The 13303-nt window shown below is 35.9% G+C and overlaps 1 protein-coding gene across 1 annotated transcript in view; it reads left to right on the top strand.

Moving 5' to 3' along the window:
* The window catches only part of LOC111055580 (kinesin-like protein unc-104), a gene marked incomplete at its 3' end in the record, with an annotated part of 165524 nt that overhangs the window by 35819 nt on the left and 116402 nt on the right, over positions 1-13303 (top strand).

Here is a 13303-nt window from a genome sequence, read left to right on the forward strand (position 1 = left end):
GATGGGTTTTAACAATGTAGAGAATATAATTGATTAGCCGTCAGGCTCGCTGCGCTCGCCATATCCGTCTATCCTGGGGGCTCCGCCCCCTGGACCCCAGACTGGATCGTCCGAATGAGATCAGTGGGCTCGCTTCGCTCGCCTGAATTTTTCATTTGAGCATGCTTCATTCCATCAGAAAGTCAAAGTACTGAGAAAACGCAGAAAATCTGTGAAAAACGTTGCAAAAACGCTGATTTTGGGCGTATCTTTTGATGAAATATTGAAGTCACCATCACAAAATTTTTAGACCCTAGCTAAACCTCTGTACCAAATTTGAAAATTTTCTGTCTATTACTTGATGAAAGAACTGAGAAAACGCAAAAAACGCTAATTTTGGACGTATCTTTGGCGTTATTTCAAATTCCTTCTAACACAACATTATTACACCCTAGCCTAGCTTCTGTACTAAATTTGAACAATTTCTGTTCATTTGTTCTCGATAAATCTGAGAAAAAGCAAAAAAAAAAACGCTGGAACAACGCTAATTTTGGGCGTATCTTTGACGTTATTGCAAAATTCCTTTCAACACAACATTATTACACCCTAGCTGAACTTCTGTACTAAATTTGAACATTTTCAGCTCATTTGTTTTCGATAAAGCTGAGAAAACTCTGGAAAAACGCAGATTTTGGGCGTATCTTTGGAATTTTTCCAAATCCGGTCTTAGTGCGCCTCTAAAGGGCCAACTGAACATACATATCAAATTTGAACGTTTTTGGTCCGTTAGATTTTCAGTTTTGCGAGTGAGTGAGTCAGTCAGTGAGTGAGTGCCATTTCGCTTTCATTTATATAGATTAACCTTCCGGCAGTCGCGATGTTGTAAAAAGTACAAGTGTTAGTTTTTTGCTGCACAAAACTATTGAATTGGATGGTGTCAGTGAATGAGTCACCTATGCATTCCAAAACTTTCTCCCCATCACTCCACTGAGTTGCAGTATCAACCGAGCAATGGTTCAGTCTCTAGGTGCCATTTAGTCGCGACAGTGTATAAGTAGTGCATATGATAGACAGTGCATATGATAGGACAAGAGACTGCCAACGAACCAATAACACAGAATCTTTGGCTTTGTTTGGTGTATCTTATTGGGCTACGAAAAGGTAATCATGCAAATGTTCTTAGGCGTAAAATAATCCAATGAGATGGAAATATTAATTGTACAATTAATTAATTAATATGTTTTGCCAGTAAACAGAGTACATAACACATAAAAAATAGGATGTTGTAAAAATTACAACACGCTACTGCTCATAATATAATGACTGCTTATAATGACAGTGGATAAAGATAGGAGAACAGCTTTGCCGTTTGTCTACCCTTGATTGATTACATTTCTACATTGTTAAAAACGGACTTGGCAACGTTGTGGAGCTGGAAAAGGATAGTGCTACCTGCTTTGTCGAATGATAGACAAGGATAGCAACACCAATGTTAATTAAATACTGCCATTATAACATGGACCTCACTATAGATAAACGCCTTTGATGAACTCCATTCTTCCCTGCCCACGCACAAACTTAGAGCTTTTGTGGGTATCACCCATTACCTACTAACACCAGGCCCCTTGAATAGAATAATCACGTCATAGACACCCACTCATCTTACGTCATAATATTGAATGGTACATAATATTATAATTACGTCATAAAATTAGACAAAATTTTATAAAGTGAAGAAAACATAACCTATTTTTCTGGACTATTTTAATGAATCAAAATCAAATCAATTTATTGCCACAGACAAACACTTTACAATATTTGTATCGGCCACGTCAATATTAAAACTATATTAGAGATCATACAACAATAGCAATTACCTAAAAATCTAGATAGACTCCATGTTAACATTGAAATATTCATCCACACTATAAAAACAGTTTTTTATAAAAAAATTATTAATTCTTAGTTTAAATTCCCTGAGCGTCAAACCTCGAACATTTGGTGGTAAATGGTTATAAAACTTTATTGAAAAGGCCTTAAAACTCGTATGGCTGGATTTGTAAGAGCAGTACTCATTCCTCAGATTCGATTTATTCCTTGTGTTATCTCAGTCAATCGAAACTCGGGGGAGGTACAGTGCCTGTTGATCCTCCCCAAATCATTTACATATTATAATTTTGTATCATTGAATCAATAAAATTATAATAATAATTATGCCGTGAAATTAGTTCTCGTTTGGTGAGTTGGGGCCGAGACACACAATGCGTTTTTCTGACGAGTCGGCATGGCACGACAGGAAAGTAAGCTCTCCGATTGGCTGATTCTCGATACATCAACCCAATTGGCAGGACAGCACAGGAAGCTCTCCGATTGGCTGATTGGGTTGATGTTTCAAGAATCAGCTGATTCCGATTGGTTGATTCTTAATACATCAGCCAATCGGAGAGCTTCCTGTCCTCCCTGCCAATTGGGTTGATGTATCGAGAATCAGCCAATCGGAGAGCTGATTTGAGAGTTCAGCAAAATTATTTGAGGTATTCAAAATCGTTGTGTCGTCAGCATATAAAACTGTTTTACTCAATACATTGTGAGGCAAGTCATTGATATTTATCAGAAACAGTACAGGGCCAAGAACAGAACCCTGAGGTACCCCTTATTTCAAATTTACAAGTTAGAGTTGTTACAATCCAACAAAAATACACAGGCAAGCAAATTGATACAAGGAAAATGGATCATGACTGTTGTGAAGCTCTTCTGCAAGTTGTTCATTGTATTTGATTCGTTCAAGCCTAGTTATACTCTCAATAAAACAAGTTGATACTAAACTTGTACAAAAAATATCTCAGTTGTCAAATTGTGTGTGATTGCTGCCTCTTCGTTACAGCTCATATTATTAAAATATTATATTATATTTAGAACATAAAACACAATCGATACAGAGTTGTCTCATGAATATAATAAAGGGTGACACAGAATAACGGGGACTTTTAAAAACGTCATAAAACATTAGTGGGAAGGGCAAAAATGATATTATTCAGACTAATGTAAAGTTCAAGACTTACTATTTGAGAATTATAACATCTATCACTTTTTCACAACGCCATAAAACATTAGTGGAAAGGGCAAAAATGATTTTATTCAGACTAATGTAAAGTTCAAGACTTACTATTTGAGAATTATAACATCTATCACTTTTTCACAACGCCATAAAACATTAGTGGGAAGGGCAAAAATGATATTATTCAGACTAATGTAAAGTTCAAGACTTACTATTTGAGAATTATAACATCTATCACTTTTTCACAACGCCATAAAACATTAGTGGAAAGGGCAAAAATGATTTTATTCAGACTAATGTAAAGTTCAAGACTTACTATTTGAGAATTATAACATCTATCACTTTTTCACAACGCCATAAAACATTAGTGGGAAGGGCAAAAATGATTTTATTCAGACTAATGTAAAGTTCAAGACTTACTATTTGAGAATTATAACATCTATCACTTTTTGACAATTACTTCTTCAAGATGGCTTCCTCCTGTACGAATACACGCTTGAAATCTGTGCTGAGATTCCTGAACGATTGCTGCAAAATTTCAGCTGGGATATTGTTAATTTCATTTTGAATTGTCTGTTATGATTCAACCCCAGTTATTGGTCAAGTTGTGAAAACGTTTGATTTGAGGTAGCTCCACAAACAGAGAATCGCAGGTGGACAAATTATGGGACCAGGAAACGCAGATGTTGCAGCGATCAATGAGGATTCGTCAACACAGATTTCAAGAGTGTATTCGTTCAGGAGGAAGCCATCTTGAAGAAGTAATTGTCAAAAAGTGATAGATGTTATTAATAATTCTCAAATGGTAAGTCTTGAACTTTACATTAGTTTGAATAAAATCATTTTTGCCCTTCCGACTAATGTTTTATGGCGTTTTTTAAAGTTCCCGTTATTCTGTGTCACTCTGTATATTCTAATAAATAGGTAGTAAAATCGCAAAATTTGACAACGTGGATATTTTGTACAAGTCTAAACTGGTTTTATTCAGAGTATAGGCTTACTATGATCAGCTGATTCAAGATTAGAGCTCTCCCACTCCAACAATAACGAATACACAGCCCAGCAAATCAATATAGGGCAAATGACCCCTCATACGTGGGAACGTTTATCTGTCAGTTATAACGTTATATTTCTTGTCCTTTTGAGCATTGTTATAGTGACATGAGATTCACGTTATTAAGATATGGTAGGACTACAGTGCTGCTGATTCTCTGATATCACTGGCTTCTATACTAGTAGCTCTGTGAACAGTAGACCTCACGCAGTATTCTCATCCACAAGTACCTGATGTCAACTGTTTTAAATGTTAACAAAATCAGTTCACGTTTGAATTTGTATTCCATAATTTATTAATATTTATGTTAATTTAAACAATGAATAGAATATATTTCTATTCCAGAATTTATATAATATTCATTCAGTTCCGTGATAATCTTTCCATCTAATGAAAATTTATTTTTTCAATCAAAAATATTATAATTTCTGTAGCATTATTTAGTTCATTTGATTATTTTTAATCACCTATCAAATTAGTTTTTCGAATGTGAGAATATTGATACTGATGGACACGCATAATAATACCATGACTGCAAAACAAAATATTGAAACCAAGGACCTTAAAGCTGCGATTAGATCAAATTTATTAACAAAGTGTTAATAACTCAATCCTTATAGATTATATTAGATTAAACATAACCTATCATACACATGATGAACATATGTGTTTGTCAACTTCCAATCAATCTAATAGAATCTATAAGGATTAAGTTATAACCATTTTTTAAATAAATTTGGTGTAAACCCAGCTTAAAGATGCATACCTCTTCAAGGTCTTTGATTGAAACTATAGACCTTATACAAATACAGTAATAGACTGGCTTCTTCACACATCTGTGTAATCACTTGTCAGCTGATTTATGATGAATAATTTTATAGTCTGATTTTTACTCTAATATTCGCGTATGAAGAAGGCTCCTTTTTCCTTTATATTACCCTTGAAATGCAAAATTTCCAAAAACCTTGTATATACGTCGACGCGCAATTTAAAAAGAGACATACCTGTCAAATTTCATGAAAATCTATTACCGCGTTTCGCCGTAAATACGCAACATATAAATATATAAACATTTAAACATTTGAACATTAAGAGAAATGCCAAACCGTCGACTTGAATCATAAGCTGCGTAAACATATTCGCGCTTCCAACCCGCACCGAGCACGCTCCTCCCTCGTACCGCCCTCGTACCACCATCGAACCACAGTCGCTCCGCCCACGCACCCATCATGAACGTTACGGAAGATGTAAAGCTGCGTACACATACTCGTGCTTCCAACCCGCACCGAGCACGCTCCTCCCTCGTACCGCCCACGTACCACCATCGCACAGCAATCGCTCCGCCTCCGCTCTCTACTCGCACCGATCATGAACGTTACGGAAGATGGTAGATCTTCTCGCGTTCCCCGGTCGAACCATTGTTGCTCCCCGGTCGATCATCAATCGCTCTGCTGGAGTGACGTTCGGTTGCGGAGCGGAACGAAAGTCTGTACGCACCTTTAGATCTACTCGCGTTCCCCGGTCGAACCACACTGTTGCTCGCCGGTCGATCATCAATCGCTCTGCTGGAGTGACGTTCGGTTGCGGAGCAGAGCGACAGTCTGTACGCACCTTTATACCTCACTTCGTTCGGTCAACTACAGTGCTGCTGGCTCTCTGATATCATAGGATAGCTGTCTATCTATATTCTTCTTATGATATCAAGCTGTCTTAGGATATCTTCTATATTAGGATAGCTGTGATTAAAAAATGGTCCGCTATGTCTGATGTGATACTAATAGCTGCTTCATGATAAACAACTCCATCTCAAATAAACTCAATTCGTCATGAAAAATTATTTTCTCATGAATTAATAATGAATTTTAATTATTATAATGAAATATGTTTGTAGCTCATTATTGAAAGAGCGAAGTGAGGTCTAAGATTCAAGTCGACGGTTTGGCATTTCTCTTAATGTTCAAATGTTTATATGTTTATATATTTATATTTTGCGCATTTACGGCGAAACGCGGTAATAGATTTTCAAGAAATTTTACATGTATGTTCCTTTTTTAATTGCGCGTCGACGTATATACAAGGTTTTTGGAAATTTTGCATTTCAAGGATAATATAAAAGGAAAAAGGAGCCTCCTTCTTACGCCAATATTAGAGTAAAAATCTGGTGTGGCGCACTCACACAACTTTCCTTGCCGTTATGAAAATTGATCACCAGACGCTAGTGTTCCCGCGCATCTCAAGTCTACTATTCAAAGATTCGAGCCAGCTGGTGACAGTGCAATAACGCTGGAGACACATGAGGTCTGCTATCTCTTCATAGTGAATCATTTAATAGAATCAACAGTTGCCAAAATTTGCAATTGGATAATCACATTCTCTCGAATTTCGAGCTTATTTTTAATTTTAGGTGAAAATGTTACTGATTATTAATTGTAGAGATTCTCATGCTCAATCTATATTTCACTTAAATTTTTTTGTTTATATTGTATCTGAAGCCTGATAATTGAGAATCTAAAATCAAACTTTGCATAGATAGGGCGGAGCTCCTGAAATTTTTACAGGTATGGGACTTGTGACAGTTGATAGAGCTTATTGATGACTAGTTCAGGTATAACTTTAATCAAAATCGTTGGAGCTGTTTTCGAGAAAATCGCGAAAACCCCTGTTTTTGACAAAATTTTCGCCGCTATCTTGAATCGCATTTGATCGAAATTGTTCGTGTCGGATCCTTATATTGTAAGGACCTTACGTTCCAAATTTCAAATCATTCCGTTAATTGGGAGATGAGATATCGTGTACACAGACGCACATACACTCATATATACACACACACACACACACACACACACACACACACACACACACACACACACACACACACATACAGACCAATACCGAAAAACCACTGTTTTGGATTCAGGGGACCTTGAAACGTATAGAAATTTAGAAATGGAGGTACCTTAATTTTTTTCGGAAAGCAATACTTTCCTTACCTATGGTAATAGGGCAAGGAAAGTAAAAATGAGACTATAGAATTATTCATCATAAATCAGCTGACAAGTGATTACACAGATGTGTGGAGAAGCCAGTCTATTGCTGTATTTTCATAATGTATATAGCTTCAATCTGGTACTTGTGGATGAGAATACTGCGTGAGGTCTACTGTTCACAGAACTACTAGTTATAATGAAATATGTTGGTAGTTCATTAGATGTCTCTTCATAGCCAACAAACCATTTGGCAACATTCAGAAGTAGAAAAGGATAGAGCTATCTGCATTGTCTAATGTCAGACAAGGATATCAAGCCAATTTTAATCAGGTGTTGACTTTATAACGTGAAACTTACAAAGACCTTGAAGAGATATAGACCCACAATGCCTATGCCTTCCCAATGATAGCTCTTACTTGAAATTGAAGGCCGCCATTGGGGTATTCTAGCACGAGATATTATATACATATATTTGTGATACTGTAGATTACAAAGTAATAATCTTATAGGTTGCCCCTCAATGGCCGATTTCAATTCCAATTCAACTTGATACACAACACCATAATTTGATACGAAACTTCCAAACATTGAATTAGTTCTAAAAACCATTGGATATCTTCTTATACTATCTTTTCTCTATGATCAACACAAATGATACAGTATCATCTCAACCTGATACACAACACCACAATTTGATACGAAACTTCCAAACTTAGAATTAGTTCTACAAACCATGGGATAGCTTTTTATACGATTTTTTCTCTATGTTCACCACACATGATACAGTATCAAAATTGTATGATACAGTGTCATCTCAACTTGATAAACACAGAGACCTTAAAGAGATATAGACCCACAATGCCTATGCCTTCCCAATGATAGCTCTTACTTGAAATTGAAGGCCGCCATTGGGGTATTTTAGCACGAGATATTATATACATATATTTGTGATACTGTAGATTACAAAGGCATTGGTATGTAATAATCTTATGGGTTCCCCCCTCAATGGCCGATTTCAATTCCATGTAAGACACAAGCGCTGCATGTGAGTCTATGCATCTTTAAGGTCTTTAAAACCTTACTATAGGCTCAGTATAATCAGCTGATCGAAGGTAGACTCCAGTGCAGTGAGCTGATTCAAAATAGAGTTGATCCAGCTTTTTTCACCCCCCGCAAATACACAGGCAAGCAAATCAATACACGGGCAAATGACCCCTGATACATTGGGAAGTTTTCGCTTGTTATTAATTGAGTTTGTTGTTTTATTAAGGCACATGTGGGAGTCTAGAGCTGAAAGGGATAATAAACAGTTTTGACAAGTTTCATGAATAAGGGGTTTATCCCTTGGCCCTGATCCCATTCACGTATATGTGTGTGTGATAACAGCATAGTGGTTTTCCCCTAGACCGCTGTCTGCCAATGCTATGGCTTCTGTGTGGTGAAATTCACTTCAAAATGTCAGGATTGATTGAATGGGTTGTGTTGGTGGTATTTATGAGGGATACTCACAGGGAAATTCACAGGGAAAATCAATAGAGTGACGTCACATGGCCTTCCACTCCTTCTCCATCTCCTCATCCTCCTCCTCCTCATCTTCCTCCTCCTCCTTCTTTTACTCCTCCTCCTCCTCCCAACACCATTACGCCAACGCTAAAACCTCCTTCCCACCCCTCATCAAACATGTACCATCCCTTTTCAGGTAACATGATGTAACCTCCTACTCCTCACCCCTACCGTATCTTATCAGTATCATTAATTCAGCTCCTGACTTATTTTTTTCTGTTGCCTCTTCTTCTTATTGTTATTGACCTTTTTTCTCCCTTCCGCCTTTTCTTGACGCTACTGCGTTCAACGCTTTTCCTGGTAAAAATGCTGTACGGTACTTCAGTTTTATTTCGCTATCATTTATCCAATTATAAATAATTGAAGATTAGAGTCTTCTTCCACCACTTTATCTGCCACTCCTTCTCCATCTCCTTCTTCTCCTTCTCCTTCTCCGTCTACATAGGCAACAGCCTTGTAACAATCATCAATAAATATATCTATCTATCTATCTATCTATCTATCTATCTATCTATCTATCTATCTATCTATCTATCTATCTATCCTGTTATCCGTCAGACCTCCAATACAAATGGAGAACTTGGACCACTTGAACCTAACTCTGATTCTTACATTCACTCAGCTCGAGAAGAAAACAGTGCTAGAAGAGCTGCAATCAAAACTTCACCCTTCAATTAAAGTCCATACAATTCATGAAGCACAGGGCTTAACTCACAAGAATGTAGTTCTGATAAGGAACAATAAAAAACAACTTGGAATATATAACAGCACACAACATGTAATAGTAGCAATGAGCAGACACACACAAACCTTCAGATATATCACAACAGGGCAAGAAGATTTAGTGCTGACCCTAATTCGAAAACTAAGGATGTTAGTGAAGAGTTTCTCTTAAGCTGGAATGAAAGAAACATGGAAGGGATTAATGAGAGTTCAAATAATGAGTAACAACAACTTATCAAATTGCTCAGCTTCGAGGATCTTGATTATTTTGAAGAAATAAACGATGAAGTGATCAACAACAGTCACAACTTTTGTGCAGCATTGAGTTCTTGTGATTTGAGCATCTTCTGTCTCAATATAAGGAGTATCAGAAGAGATTTTGATGAGCTGATGATTCAATTGTGCGACATTAATTTTTCTTTTGATGTTATTATTCTAACCGAATGCTGGATTAGGACTGAATTTGTACTCCAGTCCATTCGAGGATATGATGTATTTTCCACCATAAACAACCCATTACAAAATGATCGTGTAGTTGTTTATGTTAAAGATAGTATAAATGTACAATGTGTTGAGCTACATATTAACCAGGCAAATGTCCTACATATTCGGTTGGATGCAGCAGGACAAAAGTGGAACATCCTTGCAATATACAGATCACCGTCCTTCAATGATTTACAGATTTCCTGAGTGACTTAGAATCGATCCTGAATGAATTAAGAGGGCAACAAGTCATATGTGCCGGAGACATGAATATTAACACCCTTCAAATTCGTCCACATCATCAATTGAATGACTACTGCGATCTTCTAAGCGAGCATGGGCCTCAGACTCTGCATTAAGCAAGCAACCAGAACTACAACAGAAACTGCTTCTTGCATAGATCACATTTCTACCAACTCCAGAGATAATCTTTTTCCAATCATTTATGAATCAACAATAACTGACACTTCACCACAATTCTAGGAGTGCAACATATTTCGAGAAATAGTGCAAATGAACTGGAACACATGAAATAAACGAGAAAATAGACATTATAGCTTGAAGAATGAACTACTGAATGAGGAGTGGATCATGTTTTAGAAGATAATAATCCAGATACACCTCTCTATGACACCTTCTTATCAACTCTGAGACAACATATACAAAATAATATCAAGCAGCATAGCGGCAGAAGAAGTACAAACCCATCAAACCATGGATCCCAGAGGTAAGTAGCAGCATCTAAAGGAAAATCCAGAAACTGTGCTCAACCACAGGAATAACTTTTTCACAAATGTAGGTGAAGAAATGGCGGAGAACAATAAAGATTCCTTAAGAAAACCACTAGACCAAATCCATCCCAATATAAACCTGTTACAAGAACTCTACACTCCATCTACTTTCACCCAGTAACTGAAGATGAGCTTCTTGAAGCTATTAGTAGTTTGCGAAATGACAGTGCTCCAGGACTTGATGGAATCAATAATAGAACATTGAAGTCGATAAAAAATGTAATTGTAAAACCATTAATTCACATATTTAATTTAAGCTATGAAAGAGACATGTGTTAGACCATTACATAAAGGAGGCGACAAAACAAATGCCACCAATTACAGGCCTATTTCACTTATAAGCAATATTTCTAAGATTTTGGAAAAACTGGTAAAGAACGTCTTGTGAATTACCTGGAAAAAAACAACTTACTATCTAGGAATCAATTTGTTTTCGTGAGGGGAGGAGTACAGAAGATGCGGTATTAGAATTGTCAAATTTTGTCACAGATAAGCTAGAAATACAAAAAATGTGTGCAGCAGTGTTCCTGGACCTAGCAAAGCTTTTGACACTGTTAATCACAGTTTGCTGCTGAAGAAATTAGAAGCCATGGGAATTAGAGGAGTTCCTCTAGCATGGTTTAGATCATACCTCTGTGACCGGCGTCAAAAAGTCAAAGTTGAAGAACATCTCAGTTCAGAGGAAACGATGAAGTTTGGGATTCCCCAAGGAACAGTTCTTGGGCCAATTCTGTATTTGGCATATGCAAATGAGCTATGTTCAATTAGATAAGAGGAAGAGTAATAGCTTTTGCTGATGATACGTGTATACTATTTGAAGGAAACACCTGGGAGGAAGTTTTTAATCTGGCACAGGAAGAATTGATCAAAGTCGATAAATGGTTGAGAGAAAATTTGCTTACAGTAAATGCAACAAAAACGAAATTTTTAGCCTTTCTCTGACAGAACGGACGAGACCACCGGATTCTTCAATAATCCTGCATCACTGTGGAAGCACCAACAACCCGTGTGATTGCCCTTCAATCAAAAGTCAATGAAAAAAAATATTTAGGAACAATAGTGGACAACAAATTCAAATGGGACAAGCACATTAATCTATCAATTACCCGGATCAGGAAGCTTCTCTACAAATTCTATCAACTCCGTAAAATCCTCAACTATGAGACATTAAAAACTGTTTATTTTTCTTTAGTGCAGTCAATTTTAAGATACGTCATAATTATCTGGGGAGCTACGAATTTTACACATGTTGAACCTCTCTATAAACTTCAAAAACGAATACTAAAAATAATAGGCTTCAAGGAGAATCAATTCCCCACGAACATTCTTTTCAAGGACAGTAAAGTACTGAGTGTAAGACAACTCTACATCCAGGCTATCATCACGCGAATGAGGAGAAACAACGAACACATAAGACTGGCAGATCATAACCATCAAACAAGGCAGAGAAATACGTATTCAATAGTACCAAGGATGAACACTACATTTGGGCAAAGAAACTACACATATTTGGGACCAAAAATTTATAATTCAATACCAAGTTACATTAGGGAAGAATTCAATAGACACAGGTTCAAGAAAAGTTTATTTTCCTGGTTGGTTGATATTGGAGTGGAAATTGTGAAAATTTAGTTAGATTGTAAATATTGAAACTATTTATTCTTCATTCCACTCTTTACTGTTTTTCATTTTTCTAAAAATAACCTTTCTTATTATTATTCTTAATAGAACATTAATATTTATTTACTAATTCCATAATTTTGTTGTTTGTATTATACATTTTTACTAATTTTATTATAAAAACTTTAATCCCATATCAGTGAATGAAGTTTGTAAATAGTAATTATTACACGCAATAAACAACTAATTACTTATACCCCAACACATATAATATAGTGGGGTGCATATTTATTCATTGAAATTATCATTTATTCATTGTTGAAACACCGCTGATTTATGTAGTTATATTACAATACTATATTATCAATATTCTAATGTTGCATTCAATCTTCATTGTAATTAACAAGTTTTCATAATATGTGGAATTTGTTGCATAATTGGCTGTTGTACTGTAATTTATTGTAGATTCGTGTATGAACCAGAATGTATTGTAACTTACTTGAATAAATTTCATTTCTATTTCTATATTTCTATTTCTATCTATCTTCTGTTCCTTTTCCTTCTCCTTCTCCTTCTTCCTCTCTGTGGAAAGGCTGTGCAAAGGCTAAAAATAAACTTTCCACTGGTGATATTTTTCGATTTGTATACTATCAAGCTATAAAAATGAAAAAGTTTTCTCAAGAAAACATTTTTTTCCGATCATTACTGTTTGAGATATGAGCGCCTAAAGTTTACATTTTTGGGACAGAACATTTCAAGTTCGGTAAGAGATAAATCCATGATATTTAGAGGATAGATTCTTCATGGTAATATTAATCTAGTAAAACAAAACTTTTCTGAAAATATCAATTTTTGGGAAAGTTATTCAATTTACCAAAAATGACCGAAAATAACTCAACTAAAAGTAATTTTGGTAATTTTTAGTAAGTGAATAACTTTCTCAAAAATGATAGTTCAGAAAAATTTTTTTACTAGATCAACAATACCATGAAGAATCTATCCTCTAAATCTTATGGATCTATAACGTACCGAATTTGAAATGTTG

This window comes from Nilaparvata lugens, chromosome 1 (assembly GCF_014356525.2).
Source record: "Nilaparvata lugens isolate BPH chromosome 1, ASM1435652v1, whole genome shotgun sequence".
Lineage (NCBI taxonomy): Eukaryota > Metazoa > Arthropoda > Insecta > Hemiptera > Delphacidae > Nilaparvata > Nilaparvata lugens.